At 43.1% G+C, this 20,027-nt stretch overlaps 1 protein-coding gene across 24 annotated transcripts in view; it reads left to right on the top strand.

Moving 5' to 3' along the window:
- Positions 1–7,046: 7,046 nt before the first annotated feature.
- STK33 (serine/threonine kinase 33) overlaps positions 7,047–20,027 on the top strand; it is a 161,304-nt gene continuing 148,323 nt past the window's right edge. For 11 of the 24 annotated variants that reach the window (XM_061610352.1, XM_061610343.1, XM_061610331.1 and 8 more), the window contains exon 1: positions 7,491–7,688. The gene's annotated coding sequence lies outside the window, so the exon portion shown is untranslated. Of the gene's footprint in view, positions 7,141–7,210; positions 7,432–7,490; positions 7,725–20,027 lie in introns of those variants that run through there. The other 13 variants (XM_061610347.1, XM_061610342.1, XM_061610328.1 and 10 more) reach the window with 7 other exon arrangements.

The raw sequence follows: 20,027 nt of genomic DNA, 5'->3' as shown, positions 1-20,027 counted from the left end.
TAAGATTATCATAATTAGTAATGAGATGGATTAATCGATATGCTTATCTGGAAAAAAAAATTGATAGATATATTTCTTAAAGAATTGAAACCTCTCTTTGACTTTTTGTGGAAAGAATAAAGTAATGTTTATGAGATTTGATGATTAAGTAAGATAACTACTGGAGGAAAGTGATTTTATAATATGACTTAAGAGACAGGATTGTTATATATTATAGACTTATAACTGATTTGATCTTTGACAAATGGGAAGTCAATATTTTACTTTTTATTTTTTATTTTTGTTTTTTTTTTCTTTTTTTCTTTTTGTTTAACTATTTTTGATTTTGTTTTTTTGTCTTTGAATGTTTTATGATTTCGTCTTGTATGTTTTATGAAAATCTGAATAAAAATTATTGAAAAAAAAAAAAAAAAAAAAGCGAATTGCCAGTTTGACAATGATAACTTTTTGATATTAAACTATCATGGCCATGTAAACATTTAGCATTAGAAGTTATATAAACTATTCTCTTGTAGAAAAACATGTTTAATAACTTATCACAATAGAAACTGTCTATCAGGTATAATTGTTTTTGGTGTTCTAGCTTCTGCTAAACCTAAAATGGCAACTGGATTTAGGAGACTTCTTAAAGCTTTGACTTAGTTGTTTTGGCTTGCCCTTTATTACATATAGAATCAAATTTACATTACTGTGTAATGTTCGCTGAGGCCAGGCTTGTTATTAAATCATATGGATTCTCATAAAGAACAGTCTTCCTACTGGATAAGTGAAGGCACATCTATGTAAGAGGGTTAAACTAATGCAATGCATTAACTCTCCCCAAGAGAACTGGGAACTGTAATTGTGTGAGCAGGGTTAGGGGGTCTAACGCAGAATTCTCTACACCTTCACCAATCTATATTTGCCAAGATTCTTTGGTAGAAGACATTAGAGTTAAAAACTAATATGAGATTGTATTGTGTAGTTATGCCCTGAATTACTTGCCCCAGGAACATAGATATTACTTGCTTTAGAACACAAAATTTGGTTAGGTCAAACTATATCATTGTTCCTACCAGGGCTGGTGCCAGGCATGACTGGTCCCTTGGGCACCACCCTGCCCCAGGCCACCGTGCCTGCCCACACCTACCTCTTCTGCTGTGGTAAATGCACATACCTACCATCAACCAAGGCTTCCCCAAGGGGCTGATGCCTCCACTGCCATCTTGGTTGATGGCACGCATACACGTATGGCCAGCATTCACCTCAACAGGAGAGGTAGGTGGGGTGTGCAGGCGGGCGTCGTGGGCCTGCACAGTTGTAGGGATCTCAGCGATCCATGGCAGGGTCAAGAGCCAACGCTGCTGCGAATCATGGAACAGGAGCGCTACCCATATACCCTAAGGAGGGGCCCCTCTGTGACCCAGGGCCCCTCAGCCAGGGCCCAACCTAGCTGCCCTCTGGTGCTGGCCCTGGTCCCTACCTCCTGGTCAGTCTGCCCTTATTGGGTCCACAGGCAGTTGCAGAAATGTCTCACAAACTCACAAAGTGATATAAAGGAACAAGAGAGAATTTATGCTGAGAGATGAAATGGGTTACATTTCTTTTATATATTTTTTAATATATTGTAGTGAAAAGCAATATTTGTGCTTATCCCATGGAATGCTCTGTATATGTTAAATTTTATATGCTTATTTATAGCGGCTCTGGATAACAGCAATCCTTATTCACCGTTTAGGAATTGACACTCTTCAGGAATTGTCTCTTTTCAGGTGAACCTCAAGAGGTTCACACTCAGTTTCCGAGGTCCTCCTCATTGTTTCTTTATCAACAGAAATGTAGCAGGTGGGAAAAGAGAGAGGAAGAGATCCTTTTCAGGAGTGGTGCCTAAATGACAGAATGTTTACTGTACTAGGAAAGATTAATCTAGTTCCCTCTTGCCTGCTTTTAAATGGGCTCTGTTTTTATTTTGGCAGGCATTTTATAGTAAGACCCTCTGACAATGTTTTAACTTCCTGTTGCTAAGGGTTTTTATGGTACGGCTTTTATTGTTTATTTTGTGTTATTGTTGGGGTTGTTTTTAATCTTGTGTACTTTCTATTTTTATAAGCACATTGCCTTGAGTGTGATATTATCATAGGAAGGCGGGGTGTAAATGCTGCAACAAAGAAATAAAACAAATAAATCTTGCAGAAAACTTCAGTATTAGCTGTAGGAATTAGGCATATTTCATTTGAAATTTAGGAATAACTACACTTAAAACATTCGTGTTTTATATTTTCAGAGACATTTGCTCAGGGGAAATGTTACTGAGATGTCCAAAAATGAAAAGCTCCAGTATTAGCTGCACTATAAACGTTATGAGTCTCAAAGGCACCTATTCTCTTCTGCCAAGAGTAAATAGCAGCAAGCGTTGCTATGAGATGATGTACCAAGTGGTTTTACAGCTTCTCAAATGGGGAATCATATTTATGAAAACAAAGGTTAGTAGTTTAGATAAAATTTATCACTACATAAAGCTATATAAACAACAAATGAATGACATTGCGAAACAGAATAATAAAGGAGTAAGCAGCCACAACATTTTAAAATTCATAAGAGTATAATACTGTATTAGCTGTGTGTTTATATTGTTCCAGGTAAGAAAAACTGGAACAGTCACAGCATCACACCGGGAATACCGAATACTTCACAGAGCCTCAAAAGTTTTCAACCTGGAAGCTTGAACAGATAATCTTTCTTAGTAGCATGGCCTACTACCACTAGAACCACTCCTTATAGCAGGCATTCTGGAAATAAAGTATACTGTATATACAGAGAGAAGGGAGTGGGAGGCTTTTATCATCCTTGAATGTAGCTCACTTCCTTTAAGGACCCATCACTTACTCTATGCTATAAATGTATTAGCATATTAACTAAATGTAATAAATTACATTAAAGATCACTCTGGGAGAGAACAGGAGTTGACAGGTAAGCAACACTGCTTATGACAGGACTGCATACAAGCTACTGAGACTGAATCTGTACAAAAAGTTTGACAAGAATTTGTCAACAAATATGGAAAACTAAACAATGGCCCACAGACTGGAAGTGTTCAATATATATCCCAATTCCAAAGAAAGGGGATCCCAGGGAATGCAGTAATCATCGAACTATTACCTTAATATCCCATTCAAGTAAAGTAATGCTCAAGATTCTACTACAAAGGCTCTTACCATATATGGAGCGAGAAATGCCAGACGTTCAAGCTAGATTTAGAAAAGGAAGAGGCACAAGAGATCATATCGCAAACATACATTGGATAATGGAACAGACCAAGGAATTTCAGAAGACAATCACCCTGTGTTTTATAGATTACAGCATAGCCTTTGACTGTGCAGTTTACGAAAAACTATGGAATGCTTTAAAAGAAATGGGGTGCCACCGCATCTGATTGTCCTCATGCGCAACCTATACTCTGCACAAGAGGCTACTGTAAGGACAGAATATAGAGAAACCAATTGGTTCCCAATCGGAAAGGGTGTGAGACAGGGGTGTATTTTATCACCCTATTTGTTTAATCTATATGAAGAACATATCATACAAAAAGCAGGATTGGACCAAGATGAAGGAGGTGTGAAAATTGGAAGGAGAAATATCAATAATTTAAGATATGCAGATGATACCATACTACTAGCAGAAACCAGTAATGATTTGAAATGAATGCTGATGAAAGTTAAAGAGGAAAGCACAAAAGTAGGACTACAGCTGAACGTCAAAAAGACTAATGACAACAGAAGATTAATGTAACTTTAAAGTTGACAGTGAGGACATTGAACTTGTCAAGGATTATCAATACCTTGGCCAGTCATTAACCAAAATGGAGACAAGAGTCAAGAAATCAGAAGAAGGCTAGGACTGGGGAGGGCAGCTATGAAAGAACCAGAAAGGTCCTCAAATGCAAAGATGTATCACTGAACACTAAAGTCAGGATCATTCAGACCATGGTATTCCCGATCTCTATGTATGGATGTGAAAGTTGGACAGTGAAAAAAGCGGATAAGAGAAAAATCAACTCCTTTGAAATGTGGTGTTGGAGGAGAGCTTTGCGCATACCATGGACTGTGAAAAAGACAAATAATTGGGTGTTAGAACAGATTAAACCAGAACTGTCACTAGAAGCTAAAATGATGAAACTGAGATTATCATACTTTTGGACACATCATGAGAAGACATGATTCACTAGAAAAGACAATAATGCTGGGAAAAACAGAAGAAAAAGAGGAAGGCCAAACAAGAGATGAATTGATTCCATAAAGGAAGCCACAGACCTGAACTTACAAGATCGGAACAGGGTGGCTCATGACAGATGCTCTTGGAGGTCGCTGATTCCTAGGGTCGCCATAAGTCATAATCAACTTGAAGGCGCTTAACAACAACAAATATTCCAGTCCCACAAATCTGGGCTCCCAACCCTGCTAGATTGCGAGAGGGAGCTCCCAGGCACCCCCCCCCCGACTGCACAGGCCTGCAACGCCCTCCTGCATACTCCACCTACCTCTCCCTTGACATAAATGCTGGTCGCTCTGCAGGCACAACCCTGCCATCAACCAAGATGGTGGCTGAGGTTTCCCTAAGGGGCTGATGCCCCTGCCACCATCTTGGTTAATGGCAGGGATGCGTGCATGTAGCACACGCGCTGTATCAACAACCCATGTTAAAGAATCAATAATACTGTACATAATTGCCTTGGCTATATGATCTGAAAAAGTTAAATATAAAGGCTTGAGAGAATTCTGCTTGGGTTGCTGAAGGAACAACCCACTTAAAATAACTGACTTATCTCTGATATTGTAGGAACCACTGCAGTTGAAGCATCAAGTAAATGTCCAGTTGTATGAACAGTTCTCTCACACATGTATGTATCATGTATTTCGATTGTTGTAGCCCAAACATGATACTGCTCATTATCTGCCCAAAGCAGTGCTCTGTGGAGTTCAGATAGGAAAAGAGGAAATAAAGGCTTACATAAAGTCAATTTGATCTGTACCTCATTGCAGGTGATCCAGGAAATCTGGATCCCTGACTGGTTGTGCCACTCTGAAAACATACCAATCTTACAAGGTTTGCCTAGAGACCAAGTGGTATAACAGAATGTAACAGCACTTCTCCAGTGTATCTTTCGATTAACATAGGTCACTGGTTCTTGGACTATCTTATGGCAAGGTTAGAAATCAGGCTGGTTGAGGATGGCAAGCCATCATGGGCTCTTGTTCTAAACCTGAGCAGTGGCAGAGGGACACAACCATGCCTAACAATATATGTTTTACTAGCAAATGTCAACAACTGATCACAATTCATCCTTGAATACGTTTATATCTTAAGTGTACTCTTTCAGATATTTTAACAACTTGAATTGACTAAACAGAAACACAGAAAGCTCTTTTCAGTGTTAGCTTTTTAGAAACAAAATCGAAAGGGTTGCCATCCTGGGCTCATACTTGGAGTAAAGGCGGGATATAAATCTAATAAATAAATAAATAAAATAAGGGCATTTTAAATAAACATGGTTTAAGGAGAAGAACACAAACAGGAAAAATGCATGATATAGCTACTATAGTTGATAGTGTTGTATTGAGAAAGAACTTTTATTTCAACAGTTTATGCTCAATCCTATATCTCAATGGGAACTCAATGGGATATACTTCTGAATGGATACTACAGGATTGCACTGTCAGGCTGCCATCCATCAACTTACTGGGGAATAAACCCCATTGAATCAGTGGACCTTATTTCTGAGTAGACACATATAGGATTGCTATGTAAAGATTACAGTGTAATCAGGGTTGTTACTATAGGTAGCATTGGTACACAAGATTTTTATTGTGGATAGTTATAATAGGAATTTATCTTGAACATTCAATTTATCTAAAGTAAATATATATTATTTAACCTGCAATTGTTGTTCACAATAGTTTGGACCTTGGAAAAGGTCACTGTACCACAACCCATTGTTTAGTGCTTATAGTAATGCCTAATAGTAAATAAACACAGGTTGCATTCTTCAAGCATAGATACGTTCCTAGCTGCCTCTGAACAGATGGCTGTTTTTTCAGTGTGAGGCACAATGATTCAGCCTGACATAAGCAAGCTACTCAGAGATATTTTCCATCTCTGCTAGAGCAATGACATACCAGAATAAGAAAGATCAGCACAGGTGGTGCATAGCCCAAAAGATCAAATGTGCATCTGAACCCCCATGCTAATTGTTACCTCGTTCCTGGGACATCTGGTATCTATGTACATGAAAAGGTAACATGTCATTAAGATGAGTCATCTTCCTGATGAACCCATGTTCCAATTATGCAAGGAATGCACTTGCGGTCTAACCTGGTACAGTCCAAAAGGACTGCATCCTTCTTACATGTTATCACTGAGCATTTGAATTAGCCCCAAGTCTTCACTGGCAGCACCTTTCTTTTTGACATAAGTACTACAAAATTACTGGTCAGAAGCACTAATCCAAAAACCTATTTTAATAAAAGTTGCAAAGAGCAGCCATAGTTATTTCCCCATAGCAAGGCTTGTTCTCTCCCTTTTATCCAAATGCACTATTTGTGCTGAATCAGGGTTTGCTTTGCACGAATATTTTGCTAAGGATAAAATGGAGTGGCAAACAATTTTTTTAAGCACCTCAGAAGTGGCCCTACTGTGAGGCAAGATGAGGAGAGTGTCTCAGGTGATAGATTTAGGGAGCTGTTAAAAGTTGGCAGCAGAGTGGTGGATCTGATTTACAGGACACATTTGTTTCTCCTGCGCAAGCTTCACTGAAATGCGTGGGAGCAGGGCCAGGCTGGCATTTGGGATTTTCCTCTGTAGGCACAAGTCTCTTGGGCTGCCCCCCGTAAAGGCCTAGCAAAGGTGCTTTAATCCTACTGACTTCCACAAGTGTTGTGTAGGGTTGCAGTCTACGGCTTTTATGTCCTTGCAAGACATTTGAAACTTGACTGGGGGAGGAAGCCGAAAATGCCGCCATTGTGCACGTCATGGAATTCTGGGTAAATTAAATGGCCAGACTTCTTTCTGTTTGCTTGTTATCTGTTAGGGGCCAGCTATTGAGGACATGATGGTGCTCTCAACCTCCTCCTGAACTTATACACAACGGCAATATGAATTGCGTGGGTGAGGAGACAAGTAAACGGGTCTTATTTCCATGACTTTTTTACAAGGAATTTAGTCCAACCGACAGGTTTTGGAGGGAACTAACGCTATACACACCCGCGCGGGGAGAGTCACTGAACTCAACCACGGTTACTTCTGAGTAGACTTATACAGGATTGTACTATTAGTTTTGTTATTGACTGGAATGGAACAGAATGGTTACAGCTAGAATAGCGAACAGTTTTCATATTTATCTTTCGACACATCTCAGAGACAGAGAGGTGTAAGTTTGGGAACAGCAGGTCGACTGAGGTAACTCCAACCATTACGTCATCGTGGCGCTCACCAGGAAAACGTTCTTGGACGCATGGGTTGAGGGAGGGGAGAGTCCCTCCTTCTCAGGCGCTGGCCAGCCCCACCCCAGGAAGGGGGGGCAGTGAGGAACGTCTCCGCGCTCGGCGTTACTTTGTTCCCGCGAGGCCACTGTACCATCCGCGGAGCTCAGGCTGGGTAACTGTGGCGAAAAGTTTCTGCAAGTGCGAAGGAGGTCTACAGCGGGGGAGGCAGAGGTTGGAGGAAGTGGCGGCGGCGACAGGGCAAGGGGGGTGAGCTGCGTGCGTTTATCGGGGAGGGAGAGGAGATGTGCCGAGAGCCGGCAAAGCCAGAAGCAGCGAGTGGCTGCTGGCAGGACGAGAGAGGCAGGCAGCAAGTTGTCTGGTTGCTATGACGACGAGGAGGATGCCGGCTGCATTTGGGAGCCCAGAGCGGCCGGTTCAAGTGGGGAGGGAGGGGAGGCGAGGGAAGCGCAGCATCTTCGCCACTTTGTCTGCTTTTGTCCTGAGTCCGTTTGAGGTGCTGCTAAGCGTTGGGCCGAGGAGAAACCTCAGGCGCGCGCGCTTTATCAGTCAGCTTCCTTTTGGGTCTGTGCCATCCCAATGTGTGTGACCCAAGTCACTTATTCGGAGATTCTGTAATTTTAGCAATTCTCAGAGGGATCGCTGTGTTAGTGCGTTACAGCAGAAATAACGAACAGCCTTGTGGCATCTTAAAGACTTAAAAGTCATGTTATTACACCGTAGTCAGCATAGGGAGATACATGAAGAGTTATAAAAAAATACAGGCACGTAGACGTGGTTGCAAAAGAAGGGAAGGGAATTGTAAGCAGTGAGGACAGAAAAATGACATGCAAGAGGGACACACTCTGGCAATGATGTTAAAGCTTAAGTGCATGTCTCATTCATTTATTTAAATATTTTTAGGCAACCTTTTAGGGCAAAGTCCTCATAAAGTGGCTTACATAAAACAACCATAAATATAAACACACATTTTAACAAAACAATTGTTTAAAATGACTATTCTAAAACAGCAGTTTAAAACAATACCCAAGACAAGTACAACAATATAGATTAACTGAAAGCAACTTAAAACAATTTCAAACAGCAGGGCCATGATCCTTCATGGGCATAGATTTGGCCCTTTTTTCCTCCAGTACATAATTTCAGACAGGATTTTCAGCTATTTTATTAAATTAAATTAGATTCTTATTCTATTAATGTATTAAATTGTATAAATCTAATCCTTAAATCTCTTATGAGGTGTTGAAATAAAAAACATTTTTGGTTACTGGGCTATAACACAAAGGCAATAGACTAAGTTCATTATAATTATATGAATTAGATTAGATTTTTATTCTGTTAATGTATTAAATTATATAAATCTAATCCTTAAATCCCTTCTTAGGTGTTGAAATAAAAACTATTTTTGGTTACTGGGCTATAAGACACAAAGGTAATAGACTAAGATCATTATTTGTTTTCTCATTGCTTCTAAACAATTAAGTAAGGGAGCAATCCAAACCCAAGATCATCTGGGATGAGCACAGTTTGGGATAGGTGGAACTCTCTCTATGCTCTACTGGGGCTACATGGCAGCACAGCTGGAGATAAGCTAGTCTAAATCCTCCATCCTGACTCAGGTGGCTGAGTGAAGGCCAGGGTAAGTCCTGGGAAAAAAAAGGCATTCCTGGGGGAGTGGTGAGTGTGGGCAGGGGGAGATTTATCCTTGTTCCAAACTCTGTTCAGCATGGTCACGTGACTGAGCAACCCAGCTGAAGTTACACTGGCAAAAAGGGTGGTGTAAATCAAATGATTTTAAAGATTTGTTTCCCCTCTGCCAGGCTTGGGCCAGCTCAGCTTGCACTAGCCCCAGCCCCAAACAGAGTTTGGAATAGGGGAAAATTACCCCAGCATAATTTACCCCAGCATAAATGATGCTGGTTTCCTGTAGTTTGGATTGCTCTGTAATTATGTTATCTAATTTTCAACAGATAGTGGTATTCACTCTCCCTGAGGATGCTCATGGCAGCCTGTAAAATAGATCTTTTAAATCAGAGTTTTAAAAGCTATTTATTTGCTGAAATACATGGAATTTAGTCTTAGGAAGGGATGTAGGGAGTAGGTTGTTTCTGCAAGGGAGGAGAGGGAAAAGGCCTGCCATCTGATCCAGGAAAACTGCAAAGGAAGGAATAGGAGCTGGTCTTCTCTGCCCTGTTAAACCAATAGGTTTACTGTAGCATAATTTTGTTGCTTTACAATACTGACAGGAATGTTACACCATTATGTACTGGCAGTTACACGAGCAGCTCCTAGAACAAACTCCCTGATTACACTGCTTGACACTTAGCTAGTCCTGCCTGGGCAGAAATGTATCATATTCTTTAGCTGGTATTCAGAGGCATACTGTCTCTAGCCCTGGAGGCTGCAAATGACTAGAAGCCAGTGGCACACTTTTCCTCCATTAATCTGTCTGGCGCTGGCTGGGGCTGATGGGAATTGTAGTTCAAAAAAGTAACTTTTCCAAGCTCTGGTCTAACCCCCCTTTAAAGCCACCTCAGCTAGTAGCCATAACTATCATATCCTGTGGCAGCAAATTCAGTAAATTAATTGCATACTGTGTGAAGGAATACTTAATTTTGTCTTTTCTGAATTTATTTATTTGTATAAATATTTATAAATCACCCACTCATATAAAATATCAGTGTACAGCAATGTGTACAGATACAGTTCAACACAACATACCTTAAAATAATAAAAAGACTGGTTCATCTTAATAAAATTTAAACAACTGAATAGTCCTGTTGGCATACCTTCAAGAGATTCTTGAAAGTTAGTAGAGAGGATGTCTGAAAATCTGCACTGTAAGAGTATTCCACAGCTTGGGATCAGTGACACTAAAGGCCTGACTTCTAGTTGAAGTCAGTCAGGTCTCTGTAACATGGGGGACAACCAACAGTGCTCCTCTGGATGCTGTCAGTGATTGAGCTGGGATAGAAGGGCTCAGGTAGTCCTTAACGTTTCCTGGACCCAAGTTGTTCAGATTTGTATATTGATACAAAAATCTTGAACCTGTTCCAGTAGCATGTGGGCAGCCGGTGGTGCAGCTGTTTTAGAAGAGGTGTTAACATGCTGTTGGCCATCTGCCCTCAGCAGTCAACCTACTGCATTCTGCACTAGCTGAAGCTCCTGAACAAGACCCAAGGGTAGGCCCACATAGAGCACATTCCAATAGTCCAATTTTGAGATTACTAATGCATGGACTACAGTGGCCAGGTAATCCCTGTCCCAATATAGCCATAGCTGCTGTACCAAACAAAGCTGGTGAAAGGTAGTAATAGCCACCGAGGTCATTTGAGCCTCTAATGACAAAAGTATCCAGGAGTACCACCGAGCTTCATACCTGCTCTTTACAAGTCAGTGCAGTCACTTCTAGAACCTACCCATGAGCCTCCATCTTCCCAGAATTCAAACTCTGTTTATTGGCCCTCATCCAGTCCACTGCTGCCTTCAGGCACTGGTCCAGGGCTTACACAGCCTCTCCTGATTCAGATGTTACGGAGAAATAGACCTGCATGTCATCTGTGTACTGATGACATCGTGCTCAAAAACTCCTAATGACTTCATGGAGATGTTAAATAGCATTGGGGCAGAATTGTGCCCTGTGGAATGCTATAGCATAAGTGGCAGGGGGCTGACAAACACTCCCCCTGTGTTACTCTCTGGACTTGATCACACTGATAGGAACAGAAACACTGTGGTACAAAATCTCCAATCAATTTCATTGGATGATCCAGAGTCCTAGTATTATGGAAGAGGGAGAAAAGTGCTATGCTCTCCCCCCCTAAATCATACCATGTATGATTTTATAAATCTATGTTATATGACCCCTTAGTTACCTGTGCCTATATTTATTGACAGGATGGCTGAAAAGGATGAGGTTTTTTTCCTGTTCCCACTATGGGGAAGCCTGGATGAGTCTAGTTTATGTTAGAGCTAAGACTCTCTAGGCTCCCTTATTTTGGATGTCACTTGTGTGTCATACCTGCCCCAAAGAATGTCTATCAGTGTTCTAGTGGATAGGAAATGGAGTTATTTTTTAAGAACGGGCAAAAACTCACAATAAAAGCTAATTATTACTTACAGTGTATGACAGCCAGCACAGGCTTAGCAATATTTTGTAGATTGTTTAAATGAATATCAGAGAGTTATCTTTGTTCTAAGTGTGGATGAACAGGTTTAAATGGCTGAATCCAAAAATACTTTGAGCTGGAACATCTTATGTGTAATTGTATCTTTATGTTGGACTGACTGCATATCCAAACCATAGATAAAGATGGGAGTTGCTTCTAACTTTCCCCAATAAATGTTACATCTATAATATAATGTGAACAGGAATACATTACACTGATTTGTATAGAAATGGTCTCTCTGTAGTGTTTTAGAACAGGGCAGTCTGACAGCATTTTTAGTATGGGAATGTACAACTACTTCAGGAAGCCAACTAGACAAGAATGTGAAAATCCCATTGAAAGCAGTGTTCCTAGCAACTGAGACCTGCAGTAAACATGAGTACAGCAAACTGCTTTGTTATGTGCATTTTTGTGGTTTCCATTTAATAGTAGGACACTCTAGACAAGGTTTTACAAGCAGTTTGTTAACTGAAATGTGGAGATCACCACAATTGCACTGTTAATGTTTCTATCTCTTTATCTTAAGGCAGTCTCTTGCTTAAGGTTTTTGATATCTTTATCTGAATAAATGATTTGTTGTGGTCACATTGTGTGGAGATGGGATTATTTATGGGCTGATTTTCAGAGCTTCTGAATCAACAAAATAGAATTGGGAAACAAAAATTGGTGCAGTATAACAACCAGGATATTGCACTGGTGGTATGAGCTAGTACAGTGAGGCAGCATGGATTGATACTAAGATGCTAGTAGTGACTAGCATGGTATGTTTTGTCATGGCAGTAGCATGCAAAGGATATCATAAACTGGTAGAAAAAGGGGGGGCAAGGGGAGGTTAGGAGAAGACTTAAACTATCTTGAAGGGCTTTTATTCAACATGGAACCAGTTATGTTGGTGCCAGCCTATGCAGCTGGATTTTTTTTAAGCAATTGTTAATTGGAAGCAACAGGGTTTTTGTGTTTTTTTGATCAGCTGTGACACAAATGGGATGGAGTGGGATGTAACAGAGTTTGGGTTAGGATATTAAAAAGGAGCGAGGTTAGTTTGATAAATGTTGTGTATGCTAATGGGTCAAGTTAATGCTTTTTGGTTTGACTGGGCTCCTGTAGTTTTCTTTCAGTTCTATCTGCTTGGTGGAACTTTCCCCTCAGTCTAGTTATGTTGCAGTAAAGTAAGGTTGTAGTTTGAAGGCCTAAGTATGTATTGTTTCTCCCTGAACCCCAACACAACACTAGCAGGCAATGAAGAGGGGATCCTGGAGAGTTAAACAACCAGCAGGGTGTGGATCCACTCTCAAGTATTTGCTCGAAGGTATATAGACTGATACGATCTCAACCAAGGATTCAAGGAGTTCCTGTACTTAAAATGGCTGCTCTTGGACATGTTGAGGAGTTTGATGTTAGTCAGCCTGCTTCCTAGGACTCATATGCTGAGAGACTTGGAGGGGCCTATAAGGGCATCGGGTCCAACTCCCTGGTCAATGCAGGGATCCAACTTAAAGCATACACAACATGTGGCTGTCTAGCTGCCTCTTGAATGCCTCCAAAGTTGGAGAGTCCACCATGCCCTAGGTAATTGGTTCCATTATTGTACCACTCTTAGCAGTTAGGAAGTTTTTCCTGATGTTCACTTGAAATCTGGCTTCCTGTAACTTGAGCCCATTATTCTGTGACCTTCATTCTGGGATGATTGAGAAGAGATCCTGGCCATCCTCCATGCGACAATCTTTCAAGTACTTGAAGAGTGCTATATCTCCCCTCTTCTCAAGGCTAAACATGCCCAGTTCTTTCAGTCTCTCCTCATAGGGCTTTGTTTCCAGTCCCCTGTTCATCCTTATCTCCCTCTTCTGAAGCTGTTCCAGCTTGTCTGCATCCTTTTTAAGGTGTGGTGTCCAGAAATAGACACAGTACTCAAGATGATGCCTAACCAGTGGTGAATAGAGGGGAACTAGTACTTCACATGATTTAGAAACTATACTTATGTTAGTGTAGCCTAAAACAGCATTTGCCCTTTTTGCAGCCACATCATGCTGTTGGCTCATATTCAACTTGTGGTCAACTACAATTCCAAGATTGTTCTTGTATTTAATATTGCTGAGCCAAATATCCTCCATCTTATAACTGTGCATTTTGTTTCTTTTTCCTAGGTGTAGAACTTTGCACTTCTCCCTGTTAATTTCATTCTGTTGTTTTCAGTTCAATGCTCCATCCTATCAAGATACTTTTTGAATTTTGTTCCTGTCTTCCAGGGTATTAGCTATCCTTTGCAATTTTGTATTATCTGCAGATTTGATAAGCATTCCCTGCACCTCCTCATCCAAATCATTAAATAAAAATGTTGAAGAGCGCTGGGCCCAGAACTGAGCCCTGCGGTATCCCATCTTTATGTGGTGTTCAGGATGAAGCTGTCCAAAGACACCTCCTGACTGAGCTCATTTTGACATTTGCAGTGGCCCAGGAAAAGGCCTTGGCAAGTGAAACTACATCATTACATGCCACAGAAACTAGGGGAGCAGCTCCCAATGTAAACACTGCCTATAGCAGTGACCTATGAGCATCAGGGTCAGCAGAACAAAGGGAATGCAGTCCCAACATTAGCTACAGAGAAGGTCAGTTGTACCAACTCTTGTCCAGGCTATAGAGGGTTCCATAAGTGCTTGGCTTGCAGATTCAGGGATGGTGAGTGCAGATTTTGCAAGAAGGGACACATTGAGTGCATTTGCCATTCGAAGTCCATAATTACAAAGCCACAGAAGCCTAATACTTGCATCACCTGGCCTCATCTGGACTTGCCTATTCTCATGACAGTGATGTCCAGGAATTGTATCACATTCAGAATGTCCATAACAAGAAGTCTCATGGTCCAGAACATCTTACAACAGTGCTCATGAATGGCCATAAATTCATGATGGAAATAGAGTCTGGTTCTGGGTAGCAATAATCAGTGAAGATATCTTCCATCAGCTTTTCTCGCAGGTACCTCTTCCAAAGTTGTCAATCCCACCATGCATTTTTTGTAATTACAATGGTAAAAAGGTTGATTCTGCTGGCAGCTAGGATGTGAATATGCAGCATGGCTCCTTCTAAGGAAAGTTTTCTTTCATCATTGCAAAGGGTCAATGCAAAAGTCTGTTTGGAAGGAACTGGTTTAATGCACTGGAAGTCAATATTCAAGGCATTCCTATAAATTGGAGCAGGACAACTACAGGAAGTGTCAAATGAATTTCCTAAAGTGTTTTCTAAGGAGCTGGGGGCTTACAAGGGGGTGCCAGTATCATTCCATCTTGATCCAACTATTGCACCTATTTGCTTAAAGGCCAGAAATGTGCCTTTCACCCTATGACACAACACTGAAGAAGAGTTGGAACATCTTATCAAGTAAGGTGTCCTTGAAACTAATTACCCCAAACCAGTGGGCTATCCTGATTGTGCCTGTACCTAAGACTAGCAGTAAGGTGAGAATTTGTGGAGATTACAAGTGCACCCTGACTAAGGCACTTAAGCAACATCCATATCCAGTGCTTGATGTCAATCAACTGCTTGCTGTTCTTTCTGGGAGAAGATTTTTTGCAAAACTTGCCCAAGTATATCAACAGTTGATTGCTAATGATGTTGCTGCAAATGCCCAAAAAGTCATCATTCATTGTTCATTGAAGAGCGTTCCACATCAAGCATCTCCAATTTGAGATTTCAGTTGTCCTTCGGGTCTTCCAGCCTTTCATGGAAACTTTGGTTTCCAGAATTCAAGGCATCGTACCATACTATAGTAATGTCTTGATTATGTGCTCAATTGAGGATGAACTTGCTGAAAGACTCCGGGAAGTCCTAAGCTGTTTTGATGCATCAGGAATCCGAGAAATGTGAAATCTGCACTTCCAGTGTCACATGCAATCCATGGTGCACCTATTGTTGTTATGTGCCTCCAAGTCGACTGCGACTTATGGCGACCCTATGAATCAGCGACCTCCAAGAGCATCTGTCACGAACCACCCTGTTCAGATCTTGTAAGTTCAGGTCTGTGGCTTGCTTTATGGAATCAATCCATCTCTTGTTTGGCCTTCCTCTTTTTCTACTCCCTTCTGTTTTTCCCAGCATTATTGTCTTTTCTAGTGAATCATGTCTTCTCATTATGTGTCCAAAGTATGATAACCTCAGTTTCATCATTTTAGCTTCTAGTGATAGTTCTGGTTTAATTTGTTCTAACACCCAATTATTTGTCTTTTTCGCAGTCCATGGTATCCGTAAAGCTCTCCTCCAACACCACATTTCAAAGGAGTTGATTTTTCTCTTATCCGCTTTTTTCACTGTCCAACTTTCACATCCATACATAGAGATTGGAAATACCATGGTCTGAATGATCCTGACTTTGTGTTCCGTGATACATCATTGCATTTGAGGACCTTTTCTAGGTCTCTCACAGTTGCCCTCCCCAGTCCTAGCCTTCTTTTGATTTCTGTGCCGATGTATTGATAATCCTTGACAAGTTCAATATCCTCATTGTCAACTGTAAAGTTACATAAATCTTCTGTTGTCATTACTTTAGTCTTTTTGATGTTCAGCTGTAGTCCTGCTTGTGTGCTTTCCTCTTTAACTTTCATCAGCATTCATTTCAAATCATTACAGGTTTCTTCTACTAGTATGGTATCATCTGCATATCTTAAATTATTGATATTTCTCCCTCCAATTTTCACACCTCCTTCATCTTGGTCCAATCCTGCTTTCCGTATGATATGTTCTGCGTATAGATTAAATAAATAGGGTGATAAAATGCACCCCTGTTTCACACACTTTCCGATGGGGAAGCAATCAGTTTCTCCATATTCCGTCCTTACAGTAGCCTCTTGTGCAGAGTATAGGTTGCGCATCAGGACAATCAGATGTTGTGGCATCCCCATTTCTTTTAAAGCATTCTATAGTTTTTCATGATCTACACAGTTAAAGGCTTTGCTGTAATCTATAAAGCACAGGGTGATTTTCTTCTGCAATTCCTTGGTCCATTCCATTATCCAACGTATGTTTGCAATGTGATCTCTGGTGCCTCTTCCCTTTCTAAATCCAGCTTGGACGTCTGGCATTTCTTACTCCATATATGGTAAGAGCCTTTGTTGTAGAATCTTGAGCATTACTTTACTTGCATGGGATATTAAGGGAATAGTGCGATAATTACTGCATTCCCTGGGATCCCCTTTCTTTGAGAAAGAGAAGATGGCGGCTTAGGCAGAGGAGCTTGTGTTAGAAGCTCCTGCCGTTTGTCTTTTTAACATCTTTTTAACTGGAACTAGAACTAGAAAGGTTAGTTCTGAGTTACCGCCTACCACCTACCACATACCTGTGCTGTTGTCGTCGCTGTGGTTTGTTTCCTCTTGTCTCCTCTTCTGTCGTTTTGTTTTGCGGCCTGGGCTCGTTGTCTCGGCCTTCGTGCTGCCCTGGCCGTGCTGCCGCCGCCGTTGTGTGTGTGTGTGAGTTGTTGTGGACCATTTGGGCCCTGCTGCCGGCGGTGTGTGTCGTTCTGTTGCTTGCCCACCTGCCCGTTTGCATTGCCGCCCGGGCGCTGTGCCGTCATCGCTGTCGTTGCTGGCCCGCTTGCGTGCGGGTGTTGTTGTCGCTGTCGGGAGGCGCACCGCCGCTGGGGACTCCATTGCCGCGGCCCGCGCCGCCATTGCCGCTGTCTGCCCGCTTGCAGGCGGGCGCTGTTGCTGCTGCTGGGGGCGTGTCGCTGTTGGGGACTCTGTCGTCACGGCCCGCGCTGCCGCCGCCGTCGCTGCTGGCCCGCTTGCATGCGGGCGTTGTCGTTGCTGCGGGGGGGCGTGTCGCTGCTGGAGACTCCGTGGCTGTGGTCCGTGCTGCCGCCATTGCTGCTGCCTGCCCGCTTACGCGCGGGGCATTGTCATCTTCACCGAGGTGCCGCGTTGCTGCCGGTGGACTTCGCTGTTGCGGACTGTGTTGCCGCCATCGCCGCTGCTGGTTGCGGGCGTCTTCATCATCGCTGAGGGCCGTGCCGTTGCCCAGGACACTATCACTGCGGCGTACATCTTTGCCACCTCGCTGCTTTCTTGCTCGCGTGTGGCGCTTCTGTTGCTGCTTGGGGCTGTGTTGCTGTCCTGGTGTCGTTGCTGCGGCTTGCCTTCGGATGGGACTTGAGACTGCCATCGCTGCTTGACGAGGATTAACTCATTTTAACGTTTTGTTTGTGTGTGTGTGTGGGGCTAATGTGGGGTGAATGATTGGTATGTTTGCTTGTCTGTGTGGTTTTGTGTATTTTTAACATGTGCCTGGGAGATAAGATTCCATCCTTCGTAGGGGGGCTCTCGGGGGCCCCAATTAAGGTAGTGACGGGTAATGGGAGGTATGGCGTTAGGAGGAGAACAGGCCAGGTAAGGGGAACTTGTCCCAGACAAATTGTGTCTGTGCCTTGTTCCGGTTCTCCTCATATCCACAGGATTGTTGGTTGTCCTATCAGCCAGCTCTCGGATCTCCAAGTGCTGCTTTTGAATGCCAGGTCGGCACATAATAAAACCTCACTTGTCCATGATTTAATTCTGGAGGAGGGTGCCGACCTGGCATGCATAACCGAGACCTGGGTGGCTGATCAGGGAGGAGTTGCTCTTTCCCAGCTTTGCCCACCCGGGTATTTGGTTCAGCACTGTGGTAGATCTGAGGGCCGGGGAGGGGGGGTCGCTGTGGTCTATAGGAGTTCTTTTCCTCTCACCAAGCACCCTGTCCAGACGGCGACTGGTTTGGAATGTCTCCACCTTGTGTTGGGCCAGGGAGACAGACTAGGAATACTGTTGGTGTACCGTCCACCTTGCTGCCCAACAGCTTCCTTAGCTGAGCTGACAGAGATAGTCTCGGAGGTCCTTTTGAGGTCCCCTAGACTTTTGGTACTGGGGGATTTCAACGTCCATGCCGAGGCTGTCTTATCTGGCGCAGCTCAGGACTTCATTGCCTCCATGACAACAATGGGGCTGTCTCAATTTTCTACTGGCCCAACACATGTGTCGGGACATACTCTCGATTTGATCTTCGCCACTGGACATGGAGATCGTGATCTGATGGTGGGGTGTTTTTCATCTACCCCATTGTCATGGACAGATCACCGCTTGCTGAGATTTAGACTTACAACGGCTCTTTCCCTCTGCAAAGGTGGAGGATCTATTAAGTTGATCCGCTTCCGGAGCTGGATGGATCCCGTAGGTTTTCAGAGGGCTCTGGGAGATTTTCCGGCTGATAGGACTGGTGCTCCTGTCGAGGCCCTGGTCGCACTGTGGAATACAGAAATGACCCGGGCTATTGACACGATCGCTCCCGCGCGCCCCCTTCGCTGTAGAGCTCATACAGCTCCGTGGTATACCCCGGAGCTGAGAGCGATGAAACATGAGAGGAGGAGGCTGGAGTGCAGATGGAGGAAAACTCCCAGTGGATACAATCATGCCTTGGTAAGTGCCACCAATAAGTTGTATACAAAAGCGGTAAGGACAGCAAAGAAGCTCTATTTTGCTGCCTCTATTAGATCATCTTTAAGCTGCCCAGCGGAGCTTTTTAAAGTCGTGCGAGGGCTCTTACACTCTGGCCCCCACGATACTATGGAAACATCTGAGACCCACTGTAATGAAATTGCTGGACACTTTCAAGATAAGATTGCATGTATCCGCAGGGACCTTGACTCTGATGTTGTGACAGATGAATCCATTGAAGTGTCCGGAGCACGGCCTTGTCTTTCTTTATTGGATGAGTTTCAGTTGGTGCAGCTCGAGGAAGTGGACAAGGTGCTTGGAATGGTTCGGGCGACCACGTCTGTTCTGGATCCTTGCCCATCTTGGCTAGTGAAAGCTGGCAGGGCTGGAACCACCGGTTGGGCCAAGGAGGTGGTTAATGCCTCCTTGAGGGAGGGAGTGGTCCCTGGTAGCCTCAAGGAGGCAGTAGTGAGACCTCTTTTAAAGAAACCCTCCTTGGACCCAGATAATTTAAACAACTATAGACTGGTGGCAAATGTCCCTTTTTTGGGCAAGGTTTTGGAGCGGGTGGTTGCCAGCCAACTCCAGGTGCTCTTGGATGAAACCGATTATGTAGATCCGTTTCAATCCGGTTTCAGGCCCGGTTTAGGCACCGAAACAGCCTTGGTCGCCCTGTATGATGACCTGTGTCGGGAGAGGGACAGGGGGAGTGTGACTCTGTTGATTCTCCTTGATCTCTCAGCGGCGTTTGATACCATCGACCATGGTATCCTTCTGAGGAGACTCGCGGAGTTGGGTGTCGGGGGCACTGCTTGGCAGTGGTTCCGCTCCTACTTCGCGGATCATCACCAGAAGGTAGTGCTTGGGGAACATCACTCGACACCATGGACTCTCCATTGCGGAGTCCCTCAGGGGTCGGTTTTGTCCCCCAT

Source organism: Rhineura floridana, chromosome 2 (genome assembly GCF_030035675.1).
Source record: "Rhineura floridana isolate rRhiFlo1 chromosome 2, rRhiFlo1.hap2, whole genome shotgun sequence".
Classification (NCBI taxonomy): domain Eukaryota; kingdom Metazoa; phylum Chordata; class Lepidosauria; order Squamata; family Rhineuridae; genus Rhineura; species Rhineura floridana.
This window is presented reverse-complemented; position numbering and strand designations above follow the sequence as displayed.